We start from the raw sequence: 17,225 nt of genomic DNA, 5'->3' as shown, positions 1-17,225 counted from the left end.
TTTTATTTCTTTTAAGTAGTTCAATAAACAATGAGAACTATTTTAAAACTACAGGCATTCCATGGGAATCTCTCTGGAAAGAAATAACTTACACTGAATGTCATTTTATGAGTTAAGTTTATGGAGAGCTATAAACTTTTTGCAATGTAGAGTGCAGTAAAAACTAATTCATACATGTCCCTTTTCATCCAATGCATACAGGAGACCCAAATTTTATCTGCCTGAAATGACCTAAGGTGATTTTTTTTTTCCTTTGAGAAGCAGAGGAATATTAAAATTGCAGGTACTTGTCAAGAGTTTCCTTAATTTATAAATGATCTGCTTGATGCTGAGTGCCCTGGGATGTCTTAGTGTTGTCCTCATAGGTTTTTCAGATCATTGTCCATAAAGAGAAGGTTCTACCCAATAGATGGAAAGGGTGTGGGGACAGGGAGAGGACGACAGCAGGAGGTTACTTAAACCAAGTTCTGCTGTACAAGAATTGGAGAACGCTTATCAAGATCTTAGGCAGCGGAGACCTTCAAAATGTCACAGGAGTAAGATGTGGAGATCACCTTTCTCCCCACAAATACATCAGAAATACATCTACATGTGGAACAACTCCTACAGAACACCTACTGAATGCTGGCAGAAGACCTCAGACCTCCCAAAAGGCAAGAAACTCCCCACGTACCTGGGTAGGGCAACAGAAAAAAGAAAAAAACAGAGACAAAAGAATAGGGATGGGACCTGAACCTCTGGAGGGAGCTGTAAAGGAGGAAAAGTTTCCACACACTAGGAAACCCCTTCACTGGTGGAGATGGAGGTGGCAGGGGGGAAGCTTTGGAGCCACGGAGAAGAGTGCAGCAACAGGGGTGCAGAGGGCAAAGCAGAGAGATTCCCGCACAGAGGATCAGTGCCAACCAGCACTCACCAGCCTGAGAAGATTATCTGCTCACCCGCTGGGGCGGGTGGGGGCTGGGAGCTGAGGCTCCGGCTGCAGAGGTCAGATCCCAGGGAGAGGACTGGGGTTGGCTGCATGAACACAGCCTGAAGGGGGCTAGTGCACCACAGCTAGCTGGGAGGTAGTCTGGGAAAAGTCTGGACCTGGCTAAGAGGCAAGAGACCATTGTTTCAGGGTGCGCGAGGAGAGGGGATTCAGGACACCGCCTAAACGAGCTCCAGAGACGGGCGTGAGCTGCGGCTATCAGCGCATACACCAGAGATGGGCAAGAAACACTAAGGCTGCTGCCACTGCCACCAAGAAGCCTGTGTGCAAGCACAGGTCACTATCCACACCTCCCCTCCCAGGAGCCTGTGCAGCCCGCCACTTCCAGGGTACCGTGATGCAGGGAAAATTTCCCCAGGAGAACACATGGCATGTGTCAGGCTGCTGCAATGTCACACTGGCCTCTGCCGCTGCAGACTCACCCCACATTCCATACCCCTCCCTCCCCCAGGCCTCAGTGAGCCAGAGGTCCTTAATCAGCTGCTCCTTTAACCCTGTCCTGTCAGGGCGGGAACAGTCACCCTCAGGCGACCTACAAACAGAGGCGGGGCCAAATCCAAAGCTGAACCCCAGGAGCTGTGCGAACAAAAAAGAGAAAGGGAATCTCTCTGTGCAGCCTCAGCAGCAGTGGATTAAATCTCCACAATCAACTTGACACACCCTGCATCTCTGGAATACCTGAATAGACAACAAATCATCCCAAAATTGAGGCGGTGCACTTTGGGAACAACTGTAGACTTGGGGTTTTCTTTCTGCATCTAATTTGTTTCTGGTTTTATGTTTAACTTAGTTTAGTATTTAGAGTTTATTATCATTGGTAGATTTGTTTATTGATTAGGTTGCTCTCTTCATTTTTTTAATATATATATATTTTTTTCGTTCCTTCTCTTTTTGTGAGTGTGTATGTGTATGCTTCTTTGTGTGATTTTGTCTGTATAGCTTTGCTTTTACAATTAGTCCTAGGGTTCTGTCTGTCCATTTTTTTGTTTCTTTTTTAGCATAGCTTTTAGCCCTTGTTATCATTGGTGGATTTGTTATTTGGTTTGGTTGCTCTCTTCCTTCTTTTTTTCCTTTTTTTCTTTTTCTTTTTTTAATTACTTTCTAATTTTTTTATTTTTAATAATTTTTAAAAATATTTTAATTTTAATAACTTTATTTTATTCTTTTTCTTTCTTTCTTTCTTTTTTTCTCCCTTTTCTTCTGAGCCATGTGGTTGACAGGGTCTTGGTGCTCCAGCCAGCTGTCAGGCCTGTGCCTCTGAGATGGGAGAGCCGAGTTCAAGACATTGGTTCATTAGAGACCTCCCGGCTCCATGTAATATCAAATGGCAAAGCTTTTTCCATCTCAACGCTAAGACTCAGCTCCACTCAATAACCAGCAAGCTATAGTGCTGGACACCCTATGCCAAAAAACTAGCAAGACAGGAACACAACCCCACCCATTAGCAGAGAGGCTGCCTAAAATCATAATAAGGTCACAGACACCCCAAAACACACCACTGGACATGGTCCTGCCCACCACAAAGACAAGATCCAGCCTCATCCACCAGAACACAGGCACCAGTCCCCTCCACCAGGAAGCCTACAAAACTCACTGAACCAACCTCACCGACTGGGGGCAGACACCAAAAACAATGGGAACTATGAACCTGCAGCCTGAAAAAAGGAGACCCCCAAAAACAGTAAGTTAAACAAAATGAGAAGACAGAGAAACACACAGCAGATGAAGGAGCAAGGTAAAAAACCACCAAACCAAACAAATGAAGAAGAAATAGGCAGTCTACCTGAAACAGAATTCACAGTAATGATAGTAAAGATGATCCAAAATCTTGGAAATAGAATGGAGAAAATACAAGAAACATTTAACAAGGACCTAGAAGAACTAAAGAGCAAACAAATAATGATGAACAACACAATAAATGAAATTAAAAATTCTCTAGAAGGAATCAATAGCAGAATACCTGAGGCACAAGAACGGATAAGTGACCTGGAAGATAAAATAGTAGAAATAACTACTGCAGAACAGAATAAAGAAACAAGAATGAAAAGAATTGAGAACAGTCTTAGAGACATCTGGGACAACATTAAATACACCAACATTCAAATTATAGGAGTCCCAGAAGAAGAAGAGAAAAAGAAAGGGACTGAGAAAATATTTGAAGAGATTATAGTTGAAAATTTCCCTAATATGGGAAAGGAAATAGTCAATCAAGTCCAGGGAGAACAGAGAGTCCCATACAGGATAAATCCAAGGAGAAACACGCCAAGACACATATTAATGAAACTATCAAAAATTAAATACAAAGAAAAAATATTAAAAGCAGCAAGGGAAAAACAACAAATAACATACAAGGGACTCCCCATAAGGTTAACAGCTGATCTTTCAGCAGGCATTCTGCAAGCCAGAAGGGAGTGGGAGGACATATTTAAACTGATGAAAGGGAAAAACCTACAACAAAGATTGCTCTACCCAGAAAGGATCTCATTCAGATTTGACAGACAAATTAAGACCTTTACAGATGAGCAAAAGTTAAGAGAATTCAGCACCACCAAACCAGCTTAACAACAAATGCTAAAGGAACTTCTCTAGGCAGGAAACACAAGAGAAGGAAAAGACCTACAATAACAAACCCAAAACAATTAAGAAAATGGTAATAAGAATATACATATTGATAACTACCTTAAATGTCAATGGATTAAATGCTCCAACCAAAAGACATAGACTGGCTGAATGGACACAAAAACATGACCCATATAGATGCTGTCTAAACAGACAACTTCAGACCTAGGGACACATACAGACTGAAAGTGAGAGGATGGAAAAAGATATTCCATGCAAATGGAAATGAAAAGAGAGCTGGAGTAGCAATTCTCATATCAGACAAAATAGCCTTTAAAATAAAGACTATTATAAGAGACAAAGAAGGATATTACATAATGATCAACAGATCAATCCAAAAAGAAGATGTAACAATTGTAAGTATTTATGCATCCAACATAGCAGCACCTCAATACATAAGGCAAATGCTAACACCATAAAAGGGGAAATCGACAGTAACACAGTAATAGTAGGGGACTTTAACACCCCACTTTCACCAATGGACAGATCATCCAAAATGAAAATAAATAAGGAAACACAAGCTTTAAATGATACATTAAACAACATGGACTTCATTGATATTTATAGGACATTCCAACCAAAAACAACAGATACATTATCTTCTCAAGTGCTCATGGAACATTCTCCAGGATAGATCATATCTTGGGTCACAAATCAAGCCACAGTAAATTTAAGAAAATTGAAATCATATCAAGTATCTTTTCCGACCACAACACTATGAGACTAGATATCAATTACAGGAAAAAATCTGTAAAAATTACAAACACATGGAGGCTAAACAATACACTACTAAATAACCAAGAGATCATTGAAGAAATCAAAGAGGAAATCAAAAAATACCTAGAAACAAGTGACAATGAAAATACGAAGACCCAAAACCTATAGGACGCAGCAAAAGCAGTTCTAAGAGGGAAGTTTATAGCAATACAAGCCTACCTCAAGAAACAAGAAACATCTCAAATAAACAACCTAACCTTACACCTAAAGCAATTAGAGAAAGAAGAACAAAAAACCCCAAAGTTAGCAGAAAAAAAGAAATCATAAATATCAGACCAGAAATAACTGAGAAAGAAATGAAGAAAACAATAGCAAAAATCAATAAAATTAAAAGCTGGTTCTTTGAGAAGATAAACAAAATTGATAAACCATTAGCCAGACTCATCAAGGAAAAAGGAGAGAAGACTCAAATCAATAGAATCATAAATGAAAAAGGAGAAATAACAACTGACACTGCAGAAATACAAAGGATCATGAGAGATTACTACAAGCAACTATATGCCAATAAAATGGACAACCTGGAAGAAATGGACAACTTCTTAGAAAAGCACCACCTTCCAAGACTGAACTAGGAAGAAGTAGAAAATATAAACCAGCCAATCACAAGCACTGAAATGGAAACTGTGATTAAAAAGCTTCCAACAAATGCCCAGGACCAGATGGCTTCACAGGCGAATTCTATCAAACATTTAGAGAAGAACTAAAACCTATCCTTCTCAAACTCTTCCAATATATAGCAAAGGGAGAAACACTCCCAAACTCATTCTACGAGGCCACCATCACCCTGATACCAAAACCAGACAAAGATGTCACAAGGAAAGAAATCTACAAGCCAATATCACTGATGAACATAGATGCAAAAATCCTCAACAAAATACTATCCAACAGAATCCAACAGCACATTAAAAGGATCATACACCATGATCAAGTGGGGTTTATCCCAGGAATGCAAGGATTCTTCAATATACGCAAATCAATCAATGTGATAAACCATATTAACAAACTGAAGGAGAAAAACCATATGATCGTCTCAATAGATGCAGAAAAAGCTTTCAACAAGATTCAACATCCATTTATGATAAAAACCCTCCAGAAGGTAGGCATAGAGGGAATTTACCTCAACATAATAACGGCCATATATAACAAACCCAGAGCCAACATCGTTATCAATGGTGAAAAATTGAAACCATTTCATCTAAGATCAGGAACAAGACAAGGCTGTCCACTCTCACGACTATTATTCAACATAGTTTTGGAAGTTTTAGCCACAGCAATCAGAGAAGAAAAAGAAATAAAAAGAATCCAAATTGGAGAAGAAGAAGTAAAGCTGTCACTGTTTTCATTTGACATGATACTATACACAGAAAAACCTAAAGATGCTACCAGAAAACTACTAGAGCTAATCAATGAATTTGGGAAAGTAGCAGCATACAAAATTAATGCACAGAAATCTCTTGCATTCCTATACACTAATGATGAAAAATCTGAAGGAGGAATTAAGGAAACACTCCTATTTACCACTGCAACAAAAAGAATAAAATACCTCAGAATAAACCTACCTGTGGAGACAAAAGACCTGTATGCAGAAAACTATAAGACACTGATGAAAGAAATTAAAGATGATACAAACAGATGGAGAGATATACCATGTTCTTGGATTGGAAGAGTTAACATTGTGAAAATGACTATACTACCCAAAGCAATCTACAGATTCAATGAAATCCCTGTCAAACTATCAATGGCATTTTTCACATAATTAGAACAAAAAATTTCACAATTTGTATGGAAACACAAAAGACCCCGAATAGCCAAAGCAATCTTGAGAAAGAAAAACAGAGCTGGAGGAATCAGGCTCCTTGACTTCAGACTATACTACAAAGCTACAGTAATCAAGACAGTATGGTACTGGCACAAAAACAGAAATATAGATCAATGGAACAGGATAGAAAGCCCAGAGATAAACCCACGCACATACAGTCTCCTTATTTTTGATAAAGGAGGTAAGACTATGCAATAGAGAAAAGACAGCCTCTTCAATAAGTGGTGCTGGGAAAACTGGAGAGCTACATATAAAAGAATGAAATTAGAACACTCCCTAACACCATACACAAAAATAAATTCAAAATGGATTAAAGACCTAAATGTAAGGCCAGACACTATAAAACTCTTAGAGGAAAACAGACGCAGAACACTCTATGACATAAATCACGGCAAGATCCTTTTTGACCCACCTCCTAGAGAAATGGAAATAAAAAGAAAAATAAACAAATGGGACCTAATGAAACTTAAAAGCTTTTGCACAGCAAAAGAAACCATAAACTAGACGAAAAGACAACCCTCAGAATGGGAGAAAATACTTGCAAATGAATCAACTGAAAAAGGATTAATCTTCAAAATTTATAAGCAGCTCATGCAGCTCAATATTAGAAAAACAAACAATCCAATCCAAAATGGGCAGAAGACCTAAACTGACATTTCTCCAAAGAAGATATACAGATTGCCAACAAACACACGAAAGGATGCTCAACATCACTAATCATTAGAGAAATGCAAATCAAAACTACAAGGAGGTACCACCTCACACGGGTCAGAATGGCCCTCATCAAAAAATCTACAAACAATAAATGCTGGAGAGGATGTGGAGAAAAGGGAACCCTCTTGCACTGTTGGTGGGAATGTAAATTGATACAGCCACTATGGAGAACAGTATGGAGGTTCCTTAAAAAAACTAAAAATAGAACTACCATACGACCCAGCAGTCCCACTTCTGGGCATATACCCTGAGAAAACCATAATTCAAAAAGAGTCATGTACCACAATGTTCACTGCAGCACTATTTACAACAGCTAGGACATAGAAGCAACCTAAGTGTCCATCAACAGATGAATGGATAAAGATGTGGCACATATATACAATGGAATATTACTCAGCCATAAAAAGAAACAAAATTGAGTTATTTGTAGTGAGGTGGATGGACCTAGAGTCTGTCATACAGAGTGAAGTAAGTCAGAAAGAGTAAAACAAATACCGTATGCTAACACATATGTATGGAATCTAAAAAAAAAAAAATGGTCTGAAGAGCCTTGGGGCAGGACAGGAATAAAGACGCAGATGTAGAGAGTGGACCTGAGGAGATAGGGAGGGGGAAGGGTAAGCAGAGATGAAGTGAGAGAGTGGCATAGACATATATACACTACCAAATGTAAAATAGCTAGCTAGTGGGAAGCAACCTCATAGCACAGGGAGATCAGCTGGTTGCTTTGTGACCACCTAGAGGGGTGGGATAGGGAGAGTGGGAGGGAGACACAAGAGGGAGGGGATATGGGGATATATGTATATGTATAGCTGATTCTCTGTTATAAAGCAGAAACTAACACACCATTGTAAAAGCAATTATACTCCAATAAAGATGTAAAAAATAAATAAAATAAATTAAAAATAAAATCCTAGGGAGTACTACCCAAGATAAAGGAATAAAACACTAAGAAATAAAACATACCATACCCTAGACCTTAAAATTTGGGAGGGGATAATGGACAATTGTGAAGGGCCAGTCACACATATACGTCCATTATGGTCCCGGGTTGAATATGCGGAAAATATATTGATGTATCTAGAGAACTGGTAACTTCTCTAATGTGTGTAATTTTTGATTTGGTGTTTATTTCCAGGCAGCCCTTCTTAGGAGATCCTTGAAAACCAAAGGGCCTTTGCATTGGTTTCAGGGTCGTGGAGGAAGAGAACTGGGAATCTGTGTCATACTCTGGAGGTGTTGGGGGGAAGAACTCCAGAAAATCTGAATGTGCTGGGGAAGCCAGAGGAAAAAAAAAGAAGAGTGATATTTGTGATCTTCCAGAAGAAATAATAAAGTGGAGGAGAGGAAAGGCAAAGGCTCCTTATTGGTATTTGCTTTATTCTATCTCTACCTTTCTAGGATTCTAGGTTTCTTAATGAATAAGAGTATATAAGCAATTAGCCATTAATAATTTCAAGCTGGAATAATACTTGGCTTTTGTATTGCACACATTTTGTACATGTCGCTTACTTGGTATTCATATCCATCAACCACATTTTATGAGTCAGAAAAATGAGGATTAGAAATACTAGTTTATAGGCCTATTAATTGGGGAAACCAAGACTAGAACCTGAGTTTCTAATTTTCTATTTTGCTATAAATGGAATGAATGTGTTTAGATACAACTCTTTTCCTCTGAGGAGAGAAGAACAGGAATGAGTTCCAAAAGCAAAACCGAGCCTAAACTACTGTAGCCAATGCGTACTTCATTGTGGATATTTTAGTGTGAATAATTATTGGCTGCCTTGTTGAGACCTGCTTTTGCTCGTTCATTCCAACAACAAAATCTTTAAAAAATAATGTCGACCTTTATTTTGGTTTTCTTGAAGTGGAGGGTGCAGGTATTTATGTGGTGCTTCACCCTGCAAATGTTCTGTAAGATGCTTTAGATCTTTTCTCTCCCCAGTATCCCATGGAGGAGACAGATGTCAAAATCTCTCTCTCTCCTTCCCTCCCTCCCTCCCTCCCTCTCCCCTTCTCCTATACCCTTCCCCTTCTCACTAACCACTCAGCATCATATTGCTCTCCCTTTGGTTTCCTCCTTTAAGATCCTTGCTGCTCATACCCTACCCCTCAGAAAGTCCCACTGTTCCTACATGTGGCCCTCTCTGCCTGCCATGTCTTCAGGAATTATACCCTGATCCACAGCTCCAAGCTCTCTGAGCTCTGGGATCAGCTCCCCAGAATTCTGGTCGATAAAATTCCTCATCCTCATTATATATTTATCACTAAACTTCTTTCCATTTTTTTCTAATTTTCTAACAATCGATTTTAAGGGCAAAGTACATCCTTCTTGGGGGCAGGTGCATGATTCACAATGGTTCTCTCTTTCCAAAAATGGTTTTTTGATTCATGACCGTAAAACCAGTCTCTTTCTCTGGAATACAGATGATTGATTCATGATAGGTGATTACTTCAAGGGTAGCTGATCCAAGCTGGTAGAATCAGCTTCTCTTTCCCAGAAACTTGAAATTTAAAATCTAGAGACACAGACTGAGATGTGCCAGGGCTGACGTGAGCAGAAGTAAGTGGGAGATGAAGCCACAAACCAAACTCCTGCCTCTGAGCTCCCAGAGCTTCCTTGCTGCCTCCCCACCCAGGGTCCTGGGACAGCTCATTCTGGGAGTCAATAAGACCCCCAGTATTATCCCAGTTAGTCACCTAGCTAGAGCCAGTTTTTGCTGCTGGAGGAAGAAACCATTTTCCAAAAGGATCTAGACCAGGAGATGGGTGGTAAGTTGAAAAAGTTCTGCAAGTGGGAAATCATAAAGGTGATGGATACTTCAAACCCTTTATTTTAACTTAAGATATAAACTGTATACATATTTTCCAATTATTTTTAGATCTGCTGATTGGAGTTTTCACTGTTATCCTTGTACAAACCACAACCAAAATCGATAACTGTGATTTCTAATTTAAACTTCTTCAAAGTAACATGGGGGTTTTAAGCCAATGGTAAAGCAATCTGGGTACGTAACCATTCCAAACTTTACAGATTTTTTCCTGATTCACAATTGTCTTACAATATGTGATTCCTGAGCAATATTGTTTTAATGATTTGCCCTTATCAAGTTTTCCCAAGTATTTGATTTAGTTTCAGCACCCACAACTCTCTTTCTCACTAATTCATCAGGAAACAGATATTAAATTACATAATTATAATACTATAACAGGCATAAACATGTTTGAAAACAAAACAAACATCCCTTACTCTTATTAAGCATTCAGCTCACCAGTAGGAGAAAAAGTGCTCAAGTATGATAGAGAATAACCATCTAACACTTGCATTTAGCATTAGTGCATTTTATAGGGGAATAGAGGGCTTCTGTTAATCTAGAGAAGTGGTTAAGTGGAGGTATATTAAATGAGGATCCACTGGACTTAAAACCAAAAGAGGCCTGGCTAATATAAGACATGCAATACCAGGTCAGAGGAAGAACTTTAAGTAGATGAAAATACTGCATATTTAGCCTTTTTCACAATTTTACCTATGTTAATAGTTTGATACTAAAGAGAAAGCGTGGCTTAGTGAAATAAATCAAAAGCTGGCGTTTGGGCTTAACACCGACTCTTACCCAAGCTGAACATATCTTAACAGACAAAACAACTACAATTGTCAGTCACCAAACAACTAAATACTTCACCCACGTTATTGAATTCAGGTAGAAAAAAGAGAGAAAATTGAGAGAATTTTAAAATTCTCTGGAAAAATGTGTAGTCCTGATCTTTATAATCAAAGACTTCACTTTCCAACAATAATTATTAACTGCTTATTATGACTGAAAGGGGATTTAATCAATAAGTGGTCATTAGGAATTATAAAATGAGAATTTTAAAGAAAATTTTAAATATAATATAAAATACATATGTGTATCTGTATATAACTTCAGCCAATATTATTAGACACTCTGGCTTTTAGTGGTACTATGTTTCGGATTTTCATATCATTAGGTTGTGAACATCTAAAGTTCAAAGGCCATCAATATATATTGATTAATCTTCAAAAGGAAGAATTAATCTGTAATCATGGATAGTGAAACCTACATGGTACTGATGATCCCTAAATCAGAAGTCTACAGGCGTTAGAGGATTAGCATATATTCAGCATATCTATAGGCAATTCAGACCTGATGAGATCCTTTCAAAGGATGCACTGATACACAGGATACCCAACTACTAACTTAGCTAATGGAATTGCCCCCAAATTTCTTGATTGGACCAGCCCTGCAAAGAGAGTGGCACACTTCCAGAGTCACACCCCAGCTCAGGATCTCTTGTGTTTATTTTCTCAGATAAGTTGTGTGTAAACTCACATGACAAGACGGAGTCATCAATGCTGAGTTCCTACTCTGCAAGCCAGCTGACATCAAGGCCAGGCCTGTTGCCACCAAAGGCTGCCAGACTAAGAGTGTGAGGAGGACCAACAGAGACAGATGCTAAAGGAACAGCGGAAAGGGGAGCTAAAGCTGTTGATCACAAGTGGTGGGGATGCTGTGAGCCACCACTGGAGGCAAAGTGGAAAAGCTGTCATTTTCCGGGCAGCGACGGGAGTGCCTGTGGGCAAGATGGGGGTGGCTCGCACGAGAGAAATAATGTCACACGGCCCAAGAGTGAACGTGCAAGCGGGACTGCTGACAGCAAAAGCATTCTCCACCAGCAGCTCCTAGGCCAGGAAGGACTAAGTCATTCACACAGTGCCTGTGGAACTCTCCACAGGCCTCCATTGATCTTGTGGTCTGCACTCATGCACGTGGCTTGAAATACCTTCAGCTCTGTCATCCGTAAACACAAGCAAAGATCGCTCCCTCTCCCCGTGGTTAGGAAGGACAGTGAGAATGCCTGAACAGGCTCTGCAGGCAGGTTCAAGTTGAGGTAACAATAAAGCACTGTCTTTTATATATCCCTCCCCCACCCTCTGAGACATTTTAGGGACTGGAATGTAAAACCTTCATTTTAGAATCGGGATGAAGGTGGGTGCAGCATCTCAATCTGATCAAGTCCCAGCACATGTAACACAAATATTTAATGGATATCTCAAATGACACATACACTAATTCTCATCTCATCTCACCAAAGATGTCTCTCTTTGAATCCCAGTGCTTTGTAGGTACTTCTAGTACTTCTATCACTCTATTTTGAAATATAGTAATTTGCTCATCTAATTCATCTATTCAGCAAACATTTCTTGAACACCTATCATGTGCCATCACTGTGCTAGACATTGTCTTGTTAAAGAACAAGACAGAAAAGTTTCCTGCCTTCATGGAGTCACAGCTCAGATGACAGACATTGTAAAAGTTAAACTATTGTGAAAATTACAACACATCTAAGTGTCATGAAGAAATGTCAGTTGCCTAGGTTGTAGCCTCTGCTCCCGCCCCCCCGCCACCCCATCTAGACTGAAGTGTCTAGTCTGTGTATGTCCAGCAGCAGTCGGGACTATGGCTGGCACAGAGCAGATGCTTACTAAACAACAATTTATTAAATTTGTCTAATGAGTATCAGAACAATTTTTTATACGATTGTAAGAATAATTGTGAGAACAATTTGATCTGTGATGTTTTAAAAGTAATGTCTTTTCCTTCCCATCAGTACATTTGCTTTTCATTCCTTAAATTTAAAATATTTGAAAGTTTTGGAAAAAAACTAATATTTCTAAGAGACACAGACTATTTTTAATGTGCTAGATTTTTCAGATTTGAGCCGTATTTTTGGAAATCTAGGGCAAACATTTAGTGTAGTTCACTCTAACATTTGAACCTGATTCAGAGGCCCCACTCTTTTTGATGCTTAGGCTAAAATCCTATCCTGCTTTCCTCATTTTAAGTGAAGTGCTTATGAAACCTGTGTGAGTTAAGACTCTCAAGTACACTTTTGAACAGGGTACAGAAAGCCAGAGAGAAAAATTATGCTGCGTGTTGAAAAGCCTGACGCATATAAGATTCCACTGACCTGAAAGGGTGCACGACGCATCTATAAGACTCAGTTACTCTTAGCGAAATAGTTTGACTACCCAAGTAAGCAGAGTGTTGTATCCTCGCGCTTTCTGGAGGCTCGCCTCTGCTCACTGGTGCTTCCAAGGCTGATAATGAGTTTCCTACAGAGTTGACGCCTAGCGCAGTAGTAGACCCCTGAACTCTGCTCCAGCGTTAAAGACAGTATTGGTCCGTCCCTATTCAAATATGATTGCAAAACATTTGGAGAATCATCCATGGACAAATCTGAAAGTATCCATAAGCCCAATCCCAGAAATCTTGAAGAATAATATATGTCTTTATTATAGGTTTCCTTGATTTGAGACACAGGTTTGCATACGTATCATTATCTAAAAATCCTCTTCTGATTGTGTGCTTTGAATTTCCTCATTGCTCATGACCAGAGATAGATGATCTCTAGCAAAACTAATGGTCATACAGAGGTGATGGATGGCTTGCTAAAAACATTTAAATCTACGTTTAAATCTGTGATTGCCCCCATTTGCTCTTCAGAAAGGGGTGTGATTCAATCTACTGAGGCTTACTTTCTTCTAAGATACTAGGACACAAAAATACATTGTGTCAACCCTCAAGGAGCTTCTGTTTTAGTGAGTAGAAACAAGTATTGCCCAACTAATGCTAATGCAAGGCAGAAGTTAAATACAACAGCAGAAGTATGAATGGAAGACCATGAGGTCACAGGATAAAAAAAGGGGGCCCTTTGGAGGCAAAGAGACAAATCCAGCATCAGCAGGCAGTAATGTCCAGTATCTAAACTCTGTAGGCTATGATACCAGAATGAAGAGAAGGGGCTAAAAGCAGAATCAAGAAGATGATGTGCTTTACCGAATGCTGCTGGAAGCAGTGAGGAGATGGAGCCAAGGAGGGCAGGGAGCTCTGCTGCCGACACAAGTTCATCCACTGGATGTATCTAACCTTTGTAAAGCAGTATCTGCGGGGATTATTTATTTAGTTTAAGTTTGGGACCTTATCCTTGTGAGAATCCAGATGCTTTGGTACATTTTATCTTCAGAATTTAACAGAAAATTCTATCCTTGCCTAGGGTGGCATTTGCTGCTATAAATCATGACATGCTGGGGTTTAGCTGCAGCTGCAAGCTGAAATATGTCTCCTTTAAACTTCTACTCAGTGCTCCCAGTTCTGCCCTCAGGAACTAACAGAGATTAAGCTGAATCCCTCTTCTGTGTGGCAGCCCTTGAACTGTCACTATGAGGGCTCCCTTTCATTCACTTCTCCGGGTCCTCAGCTCCATGAACTATTCATGTTGATACGGACTCTGCTCCCTATGCTGTCCTGGTCATCTTCCTCTGCACATACTCGAACCTGTGACATCTCTCCTAAAATAGGGAACCCACTCGGGGCACAAGGTTCCAGAGTGCTGTGACTGGGAGGAGTAGACAGGAAGGGCTGCCTTCCTCATCCTGTGCACTATGCTTGTAATGATGCCCTTGAATGGCTAGCAGTCTTTCTAAGCAGCCCCTCATACTATTGGTGCTCCTGTGTTTCCAATGCACCCACACTTAGAGACATTTATCACATGAACTTTGAAAATCCATCTGTTCCCATGCCAACTCCTTATTTAACCTCAAACTTTACATTACTTATTAGAGCAGGAGCAAAATTTCTATCACATCTCATGGGGAAAAGGGGCATTTATTACTGGCAGCCAACATCTACTGAGCTCTCACATATGCCAGATAATATTAATCATTTTAATGAATTACATCCTTTTAAAAAATTAAACTATGCATTTAATCATAAAAATAATATGAACAAATAGCAAGACATCAGACAGTATAAACGGACATAATATGAAAATTAAATCTTACTCTTCCCTTACCTTATCACACATTTCCACATTTTGGATATCCCACCAAAATCTTTCTGTGCATATATGTTATATGTATTTTAACATAAAATCTAAAATACTTTAATGTTAGATGGTTTTAATCTAACTAGTTCTTGGCAATTTTTTAAAATAAATTTATTTATTTTATTTATTTTTCGCTGCGTTGGGTCTTTGGTGCTGTGTGGGCTTTCTCTAATTGCAGCGAGCGGGGGCTACTCTGTTGCGGTGCGCAGGCTTCTCACTGCGGTGGCTTCTCTTGTTGCAGAGCACGGGCTCTAGGCGCGCGGGCTTCAGTAGTTGTGGCTCACAGGCTCTAGAGTGCAGGCTCAGTAGTTGTGGCACACGGGCTTTGTTGCTACGAGACATGTGGGATCCTCCTGGACCAGGGCTCGAACCCGTATCCCCTGCATTGGCAGGCGGATTCTTAACGACTGTGCCACCAGGGAAGTCCCCTTGGCAATTATTTTGTAACATCCCATACAGGGCCATCTAAATCTTTCCAACAACTACATGTATTTCATTGTGTGGATGTACCACAATTTGTGTCTCATTTAATTCTAAGAACAATCCTATGCATGGGTCTTATCTTCATCATTAAACATGCAGAAAACTGAGGTTTAAAGAAATTATTACCTTGCTCAATGCCACACATTTGAAAAGTAACTCAGTAAGGGTTCAAGTGCCTATATGCCTGACTCCAGTGTTTATCCATGTATAACCCCTCTATAAAAACAATTTTCAAGGGTAGATTTCCCAATATTTCACATATTTTTTAAGTGCATAATGTGTCTTCCTTTACATTTTGCAATTGATACAATAAGATTTAAAAAGTGGCTCAAGCATTTTACTATGGCCAGAATTGTTAAAATAGCTCAGACTGTCCTGATATAGTTCAGCCTCTGGATTCCATGGACATCAGTGATTTGCCAGATCCTAATTGCAGAATGAAAGAATGAAATAATATAGTCCATACACATGAGCACTGTTCATTTCTATACAATTTAGAATTTTTGTTGTACAGGTGCCTTTTGTTTTTATTTTTATTTTTTTAATTTATTTCCTTTATTTTTTTGGCTGCGTCGGGTTTTAGATGCGTTTTTATTTTTAACAGAAATTGTTATAGCATCCAGAATTATCTCAAGTCATGTATTGAAAATCTGTTTTATTTACTAAGTTTTAATATTTTTATTTACCCTATTTCAGAAAGCCATAGTTGGTCCTATCTCCTGGACTCATATGCCATCATTGTTTCCTGAATAAAGTTGCTAATTGCATGCAGAAAATATTAAAACATGAATATGATTCTGCTAAACATGTCAAGTGTCAACAAAATATTGTAGGTCTGCTGTGCTTCAAACTGAGTCAAAATAGATTGCTTAAGTTTGTTCTTTTCAGTGCCTGTTTGAGAAGGTGAAAAACATACACCTGTTATATTAACACATTCACTGTGCACCAAGGCTGTTCATCTTTACAATAAATAAATTAAGATTTTGGGTCCTCTTGCAATTCTCAGTTCAATCTGACTGACTCTGGCACCTCTCTAATCAAATACATCCACATGATATTGTAAGCTGCATTATATAGTACATTAATAGCTTGTAAAGGGAAATTGATGCAGCATGATGGACTGTTTTCCTGAAGCAGTGACAAACTTATCAATGATAGATGCACTAATGGATATGTTGAATTGCAATAAATATAAATGCAGAATAGCAATTGCAGAGCATTAAAAATGTCATCTTGTGAGTTTAGGTATTTATGAGGCTGAGCCAGCTGGAAACATGAGTGGTGCGTTCCTATGAGTCGCTGCAAATCTGAGGTTCCAAGGAAAGCAGAGGCCCTTTCATCAAACAGGTCAGGCTGCCGGCAAATTGTTGTCACAGCTGTGCCATTGTCAATTAGGCCTCCAATGACTCAGCCCTTTGTTTTTTTCCTGCTTGCACATCTCACCCCATCTTTTCTCTGGGCTTGGGTGCTTCACTCCTGCAAGCTTTCCAACACATTTCCCCTCGGTGACTCTTCTCACATGCTCTGATTCATCTTCCAGGCATTGATCTAAAACTCAGAGAAGTGACATCGGGGAAGCATCTCAGCTACTTCAAAAGGCACTACTATTCCTTCTGGGCTATTTTGGCATGTCAAACCCAACAAGCCAAGCAGAAATGCTCCGTGCTGTTACATATTTGCCTCTGATGTGTCTGGTGCACCTGCCCAGCCTTTCTGAACCCTAAGGTCTCTGTTTGATGTCAGCAAAATCCAGCAGGACAGCAGGGTCCAGGATGCAGTGGAGGACAGAGGCATCTCACATGGTTTCCGTCATGCTCAAGCAAAAACCACAGCATCAGGACCACGTCACAGACACACTGAATGCTTTAGGCAGTGAGGGAATGGACCTGGAAGTATGTTTTGGGAGACCCAGTT

At 39.5% G+C, this 17,225-nt stretch overlaps 3 long non-coding RNA genes and 1 pseudogene across 6 annotated transcripts in view; 1 reads left to right on the top strand and 3 right to left on the bottom strand.

Moving 5' to 3' along the window:
- The window catches only part of LOC309659027, an 82,914-nt gene extending 79,985 nt beyond the window's left edge, over positions 1-2,929 (top strand). Inside the window, exon 3 of the long non-coding RNA XR_014262517.1 lies at positions 2,194-2,929. This is a non-coding gene — a long non-coding RNA (uncharacterized lncRNA). The remainder of the gene's footprint in view (positions 1-2,193) is intronic.
- The window catches only part of LOC309659064, a 1,106,759-nt gene that overhangs the window by 697,668 nt on the left and 391,866 nt on the right, over positions 1-17,225 (bottom strand). The gene's annotated exons all lie outside the window — the stretch shown is intronic.
- LOC309658935 (coiled-coil domain-containing protein 6 pseudogene) overlaps positions 1-17,225 on the bottom strand; it is a 583,785-nt pseudogene that overhangs the window by 451,913 nt on the left and 114,647 nt on the right. The gene's annotated exons all lie outside the window — the stretch shown is intronic.
- The window catches only part of LOC309659008, a 637,438-nt gene that overhangs the window by 583,549 nt on the left and 36,664 nt on the right, over positions 1-17,225 (bottom strand). The gene's annotated exons all lie outside the window — the stretch shown is intronic.

The sequence above is a fragment of the Balaenoptera physalus genome, assembly GCF_965194825.1.
Source record: "Balaenoptera physalus genome assembly, chromosome: 3".
Classification (NCBI taxonomy): Eukaryota; Metazoa; Chordata; class Mammalia; order Artiodactyla; family Balaenopteridae; genus Balaenoptera; species Balaenoptera physalus.
The sequence above is the reverse complement of the archived record's forward strand: the minus strand, read 5'-3'. Positions and strand labels throughout refer to the sequence as shown.